Below are 7,773 nucleotides of genomic sequence, written 5' to 3'. Positions count from 1 at the left end.
GACATTGTGACAGCAGTGAAGAGCTTATTCACACTGAAATCCTCCACCGTCCCCTGCAGACCAATCTGTATATTCATAGATGTGATGCAAGAGACTGTCAGCTGTCAAACTGTTTATCTAAGAACCAGATTAGAATGAATACACACTGTGTGCCATGCATCTTTGAATGGACTACTTAACCATCTGACTGAAGGTTATATTTATATTTGACAATCTGACTTACAATTTTAGAACGGTGGACAAAAGATAGGGGTAATAAATCCCATGGATTTAAGCCATATCTAGGGATCAGAATATGACGGAGACCTTTTGGCTCACAGGCAGCAATGTGCAAACACTACTCATTATTTTGCAAGAGAAAGAAGTTTTTCTTGAGAAACTCTTAAACCGGAGATACTGCCCAACCTTTTAAACCATAAAAGTGCTATAAATGTTTTAATGCATATATACAGTAAGACGAAAATGCTCTATTTGGACCTTGAAGGGTTCTGTCAGGCGCTTCATATACAGAAACTTTCGAGGTTCGCATCATGGGATCATTTTATGGACCATTTTTTTTAATGAAATCTCACGTTAAAAGTAAAACTAAAATAGTTTTGGTTGTGTTTGGGCAATGGATCTCTCTATTTACGGATATGACGAGACACGCACAGACAAGTTTTTATTTTAATTTATTTTAATATTTATTTGACAGGGAGAAATGCATAAAACATTGCTTTATAATGAATACAAAGTAGATGCCACCAATACAGGTTTCTAGCCATGACTAATTTGCACCCCCTGTCCCTGGTTAGGCTTATAAAATTAAAACGGAAATTACAGAGTATTGAATGTAAGATATATAACTATTAGAAAACATACAACAAATACATCCCATACATGAAATAAGATATGGGCTTAATTCAAGTGACGTACGTACGCAATTTCCCTTCAGGTCTCAAACATAAACACTTAATAGACTTACCAAAGTGAACCAGGGTAAGACAAAAACACGTTTTAGAAGAAGCACTGATGTGACTCATTATTGAAATTTAGTTACTTTTGTAAGTTACATGGTGTAGCTATAACTAATTTAATTTAAATGTATTTTTATTGCATTTTATGAATTAAATCGCTTTTAATCACTTAAAAAATGAAATAATTTGAAATGTTATGCAATTATTTCTCCTTGTTTAACCTTTTTTTGCATAAACGTTTCATTAAAATTGGGTCAAGTAAGTGTCCTTTTTAACGCACCAGTCAGTTTGAAGAAAACGGTATGGCTAGTACTGCTATACGGTCTAACCCAGTTTTTCACACCTTTACTGATATCACTTTTCTTCTTCACAAGACAGTGTTGGTTAATATTTTCTCAGCTCACACACCCATGGCAGGAGGTTGTAAATACTGTCAGAGAGAGAGAGAGAGAGAGATGCCAAAACTGCTGTCCCTCACATCCACTCACACTGCGGTTTTCACAGTCAGGTCATTTTGGACCATGATGAGTTTACTACCGTCCCAAGAGCATAATTGTGTCCCTGAAAGAAGTAAACAAACTCAACAAAATGTCAGGAGACAGAACATTTAACTATTTCGAGAAAGCAAACAACGTTCCATGACTCTGTGGGAAACTTGCACTCTAAAAATGCTGGGTTGTTTTAACCCTCAGGTGCTCTAATTCGGAGTCACACTTGTTATCTTCCCGGTCAAAAGTGACCGGACACCTAAAAATTAAATTTCCTTCATCCCAGTAAAACCAATGCAATTTATTTTTGTTCTATAATATTTATTCTTTGCAATTTAGTATTTTGAGACAATTTGATTGAATTTATTAATATTTGTGCAAATATTATGGTCTATTTTGCCATGGAAAAAAAAAAAAAAAATATATATATATATATATATATATATATATATATATACAAAGTATTATTTTTTCAACAAATTATTAATACAGTATTTTAGTTTAATATAGAATCTAGGCCTTCAGAAAAAAAAAAAATTGAAGAAAATTAGCACCATCTGGTTAAAGTATAGAGAAAAAGTGTAGAATCATGGTGTAACCATTAGATGGCATGTACAGCTCTCTATGGAGAAGCATGTGAATTGCCCAGATGTTTATGAACACATTTTTTTTTTTTTTGCTGTTGTTGTTTTTTGGTGGATTTGAATATATAGTTGAAACAATCTCAAAAACGATTTTTTATTTAAAAAAAAAAAAAATGTGTGAATTTTTGTGTTTTTGTCAATTTCCCATTCATTTCCTATGGGGGTCATTTGTGACCAAAGACCACAAGTGTGACTATTTTTTTTTAAGACCACTTAGCATGCTCAGATCATGACCTCAATTTTTTGTGTGTTCACATACATAATGCCATAAAAGTCACGAAGTTTCGTAACATTCCGATGAAGCTGTGATTTTTTAAAATTCAAAACATACTTTTTGTAATCAAAATTTATTGGTGTGTATGTGTATAAAAGTGTGTTTGTATGTGTGTGTGTGTTGGTGGGTGTGTCTGTTTTGCACTCTAGATGTTGTAGAGTGTCACCCCTTTCTTGCTGTGTACTTTTTTTTTTAGAATCGTGGCCGATTTGTAGATTGTACATACAAAAATTCAGAGAATTTTTTTTTGTCAATTTCCCATTCTTTTCCTATGGGTCGGTCATTTTTGACCGAAGACCACAAGTGTAACTATTTTTTTATGACCACTTAGCATGCTCGGATCATGACCTCAATTTTGTTTTGTATTCACATACCCAATGCCAAACAAGTCACCAAGTTTCATAACATTCTGATGAAGCTGTGATTTTTAAAAATTCAAAACAGAATTTTTTTTTTTTTTCAGAAAATTTCAGAAGAGCACCTGAGGGTTAACTCAACTTTGGGTCAAATATGGACAAACCCAAATGTTGGGTTAAAAATGTAATTAAAAAATGTAACCCAATGGCTGGGTTTGCCCATATTTGACCCAAAGTTGGGTTAAAACAACCCAGCAATATTTAGAGTGTGGAATTACATATTTCATTCTGATCAGTAACTTGATTGCCAGCCGAACCCCGCCCACAACATTTCGGTCTGGACTCGATCCATTGAGGAGTAATTATGATCAGACAAGAAACATACGGGCCAATCAAATTGCCAGGGCGGACTTTATACGATGATGGACAGATGATCTTCAGGGACGTAATCATCACGTTATCAAAGAGCGGTTTCCCTCAGAGATGACTGCAGCTGAAGAATTGAGATGTATAGATTCCTCTGTCATGTCTGTTGTGAAATAAATCGACAGCACATTAATTTTAATAGACAAACAGAGAACTGCAATCAAGGCATTTGTCGATCGGAACGATACTTTTGCCGTCCTTCCAACATGATTTGGGAAAAGTGTAACTTATCAGCTGGCTCTGACGGTCGCTACAGTAAGAAGATGAAAAGCCTGTGGTCGTTGTGGTTTCTCATTTGGTCGCACTCATGGAGAAGTAAGTAAAAGAAGTAACACTCGTTATTTAACTTCTAAAATAAATAAAGTTAGGCTACGTTCTGTAGTTGACAACTGTATGCAAAGTAGCTGACTTACTGCGTTGCTCTGATTGGTTGTAGGTCTACCGACTATCCAATTGAGTGCACAGTTGTTGTTTTTTCCTGGTTCGGTTAAGACACGCCTCATAATCAAAGCCCTACGGAGGAGTTCGACTCATATTCTGACTAGAATATGAGTATGACGAAGTCAGGCTATCTGATCAGGACTGTTGACCTAAAATAACGAGATTTCAAAAATGCTACTTCTGCACTGTAAAAAAATACCTGTGATTTTAACGGTAAAAGACTGTAAAAATGCTACAATGCAAAACTGTTGATTGGTTACTCTATACGGTAAATAACTGTGATAGATCTCATGGTACATTCAATAATTTTACTGTAAAATACTGTTAAATACCGTAGTTTTTGAAATTGAAAAAGAAGAGTGATAAACCGTAAATTGACATTCCCATAATTCCCTGTGTGACACTTCACATTTTATGTATTTTTGTTGAAATTACTTTGTTTTCTTGTTGTTTTTTTCTTATCAGTTTTGTTAATTATGGTTTTAAGTTATATTTAATGTTGTTAAATTAATGTTTATTGCATTTTTTTTTTATTTCATGTGTGTTACCATGATGATGTTTAATGTTTGTGAGACTGACACTGTGCAGCCTCTTTGTAGGAAGAGCAGCTTTGATTGATCACGTGACTCTCATCGCTGCTGTGATTGATGGTTGTCACTATAATACAATGGTACAAAACAGACAATACTTGGTTGGTATCTAACACTGTTGGTAAATCACGGTTTATTACTGTAAAAGTTAAGTTAGTATAACCAATAACTTTGCTACCGAATGTTTGACGGTAAGGTTCTGGCAACCACAGCTGCCGTAGAGTTTTGAATCCGTTCACTGGTGACTTCATAATCACATGCTTGGAGCATTTATTGTAATAATAAGTGTTCTCATAAGAGTCTGGAGCAGTGATGATGTCAGCCTTCTTCCCCAAACCACACGAGACGTTAGATTAGAGGAGCAGAGACTGGGAAGTTCCTCTTTCCATCAGCCCAGTTTCCACCGTGACCATCAGACGTGCTGCTTTCACTCGTGCGCCGTTGCATGAGGTCTCGCATCTGCTCCGTTATGTAATGAGAATACAGTCTGCTAAAAATTAAGTTACACAAGAACCCTGTAGGAATTTAAACTGAAAGAGGAGAATTTTAATTTATACTAAAGTTGTTTGGACACTTAAAGGGATAGTTCACCTAAAAATATCAAGTCTCCCCCTCCCCCTCGTGACTTTCTTTCTTCTCCGCAGTATAAAATACACAACTTAAATGCTTGGTTATCATTCTCCTGATTATCTTCTTTATATGTTATGTTTCCCATAAGGAAATGCATACAGGTTTGTAGGGTGATTTAGAGTAAATCATAAATTAATAAAAATTTAAATGAAAGCACGGACGTCAACCCATTAGATAAGAAAGCAAGTGTACTACGCAACCTGTTTGATGTTTGCTCTATGTTCATGCATTTCAAGTGCATTCTCTCTGAAAATACCGCAAACAAGAAAAAAAAATAGTGCTGGTTTCGACTTCTGTGAAACTTCCTCTTTCATCCTCTGCAGAGCGTCTGTGCATAACTAGTGCATTTCCTTAGATGGTTTCACCAGGACCATGACCTGAATCGAAAGCTGTAGTGGTGCAGATATACGTAAGGGATAATGTAGAGCGAAAACAGGAAACACGACAGCTTGAAGACCTCAACAACCGTCTCACTCAACATTATCCTGCTTATTACATGGATACCTACCAATTAAATCAATTATTTGACACAAAATATTGATTTAAACAGGACTTTTTATTTATTTAAAGGAGTTTATCCTCAGAGTGAACAGAACCGTGTCCATGGCAACGGTGTGTTACTTATCAAAAAATAACAGACCACATTACATAAGAATTCAACCAAGCCATGTAATAAAACTAGATAATGCATTTGAGATACAGCACACAGTCAAGCAATAACTCAATGTTAGGGTTTATAGTAAGGCTGGGCTAAAAATGCCAATTTTTAGTTTGAGGAACCGATATCAATCCGTAAAGTCCCCCTGTAGTCAACAAATGTATCACTGAAAACTTTTTTTTCCTTCATGCCTTAAAGGTGGAATACCTAAGATTTTTGCATTAAAATAGCCCAAAATCACAAGGCCAGTGTTATATATTTAGTTAAGATGATAACTTACAATATTCCAAATGTTTCAAACAATGTTTAAATCGCGAGAAAATTGAGATTTTGACCAAGGTGTGAGCTGGGAGTCGCCAGTCAATCGCGTCATATCCGCTTACCTCGGTTTCCGCTCGTAATGCGTGTAGTCCTGGACAAACGCGGTAGTTGCTGTGCGTTAGCGTCTATCAAGCAACAAACATCAGCTTGTTTCGCGCATTTGTTATGGAATGGAGCACAATTATTCTTTAGCGATTGCACCTGGTTCTGTCGACAAAGACAAGTCTCGTAAACGCAAACGTCAACGAACGGGTCAACCAAACGACCCAAGAAGAAATAAAACCAGCTCAACATCGGCGTGGCATTTCCTAAATGGAGAGAACTTCGTGAAAAACTCGAACTAGAAAGAGACGCCGATCTTGCATGCGTTTTACTTGACAGGTGACGTGAGTAACACCGTGTTCTGTATTCAAATTTCATGTCAGTAAACGATGCAAAACAATTAGTATTATTGTTCGAATGTCTTGTTGTCTATGCATATGAAGTGAAAAATCGTAAGGTCATGTTCAGCGCGAATACTTCTCGGAATGTGACCGACGTTTATCTGAAAAGTGTTTCAACCGTCCCGGCTCTAACATCTGTGATAACTAATTTACTTTTAAACCTTACTTTTAAGTTTAATGAAAAAAAAGCATGTCATTAAACAGAACAGTTATAGAAATCGAACTTTACCTCATCTATGACAACTAATTTTTTATTCCCGTCTGACTGATTTATACTGTCTATGATTTATCCACGGTGGAGTTGAAAACAACAGTTCCCATCATTCCGCGTTCCTCCACGGCGTCATCAAGCAAAGCCGTTGTTGTTGTTTTGAATGTAGCGCCCTCTAGCGTCATAAAATCTTAGGTATTGTAGCTTTAAAATATCTTGAATGTAACCCGACACCCTTGCCTCATTTGAGTATGCGAGGTTCTATGAATATGCAAATGAGCCCCGCCTCCACTCACTCAGGGATCCACTGGTTGATGATCACACGCTGATCTGATTACAAGGTGTTTTGTGACGTCAGAAACACCAGCGATTTCAAAGCGTGTTTTAGAGACTGTCGTTGGTTCACTGCAGTTTGAAGGAGGAAATACTCAGCAATGCTGTCCACTTATCAACTTACACATGGTGTGTGTTAAAGCATATCAAAAACACCACATAGACATATAAACAACATTAAAAAATGGATTTTCACCTCAGAAGGATTTTAAATCCCAAGAATCGATCGTTTTAGTGTAGCTCCTCTTATCCAATAAATTGCATTAAGCTGTTACTTATGATATGAAACAAAAGTCTCAACCTTCTCCAATTATGAAAATCAAACATTAAATAAAATTTTGGTGCTACTTTATGTATCGTGACAGATCACTGTAGCGCTTCAGTCCAACCAATCATCTTGTCCACTATTCTGCTATTTACAGCTCAAACATGAATGAACATCAGAAGGTATGTTGAGATACAGAACAACTTCCTGAAAGCAATCATGTCTTGTGTAATCCATCAATCTGCGTTTCAACCGCTGAAAGACGTTGTGAAACAGCTTGTAAACAATGTCATTTAATTAATTTGTACATTTACCTCAGAAAAGACATTCAGAAGCTAGAAAAATAAACTTAAAGGGTACATATCATGCTTTTAAATAATTCATTTTTACATATAAATCATACCGTTGTGGTCTACATAAAACATATCTGCAATGCTTGGGTCTGAATTCCTCATTATTATAGCTCCACAGGCCCCTTTTCTACCCCTTTTCTGATGTGCGTCTGTGAGCGATCCAAAGCGGCCCCTTTAAATAAAAAGGAGATGCGTCATACCCCGCCCGCTCTCCAGGTCGATGAGTTCACGGTCAGTTCAACTCCCCGCGTTTGGCCATTATTGTAGTTTGATTAGAGATATACGATTATATACGATACCTTCAAAGAACATTTTTATTCACACGTTAATAAAATGTCAACAACAGAAGACTTGTCCATCAAGCCTTACATATTCGAGCCAGAG

This window comes from Pimephales promelas, chromosome 9 (genome assembly GCF_988280905.1).
Source record: "Pimephales promelas chromosome 9, fPimPro1.hap1.1, whole genome shotgun sequence".
Taxonomy (NCBI): Eukaryota; Metazoa; Chordata; class Actinopteri; order Cypriniformes; family Leuciscidae; genus Pimephales; species Pimephales promelas.
The sequence above is the reverse complement of the archived record's forward strand: the minus strand, read 5'-3'. Positions refer to the sequence as shown.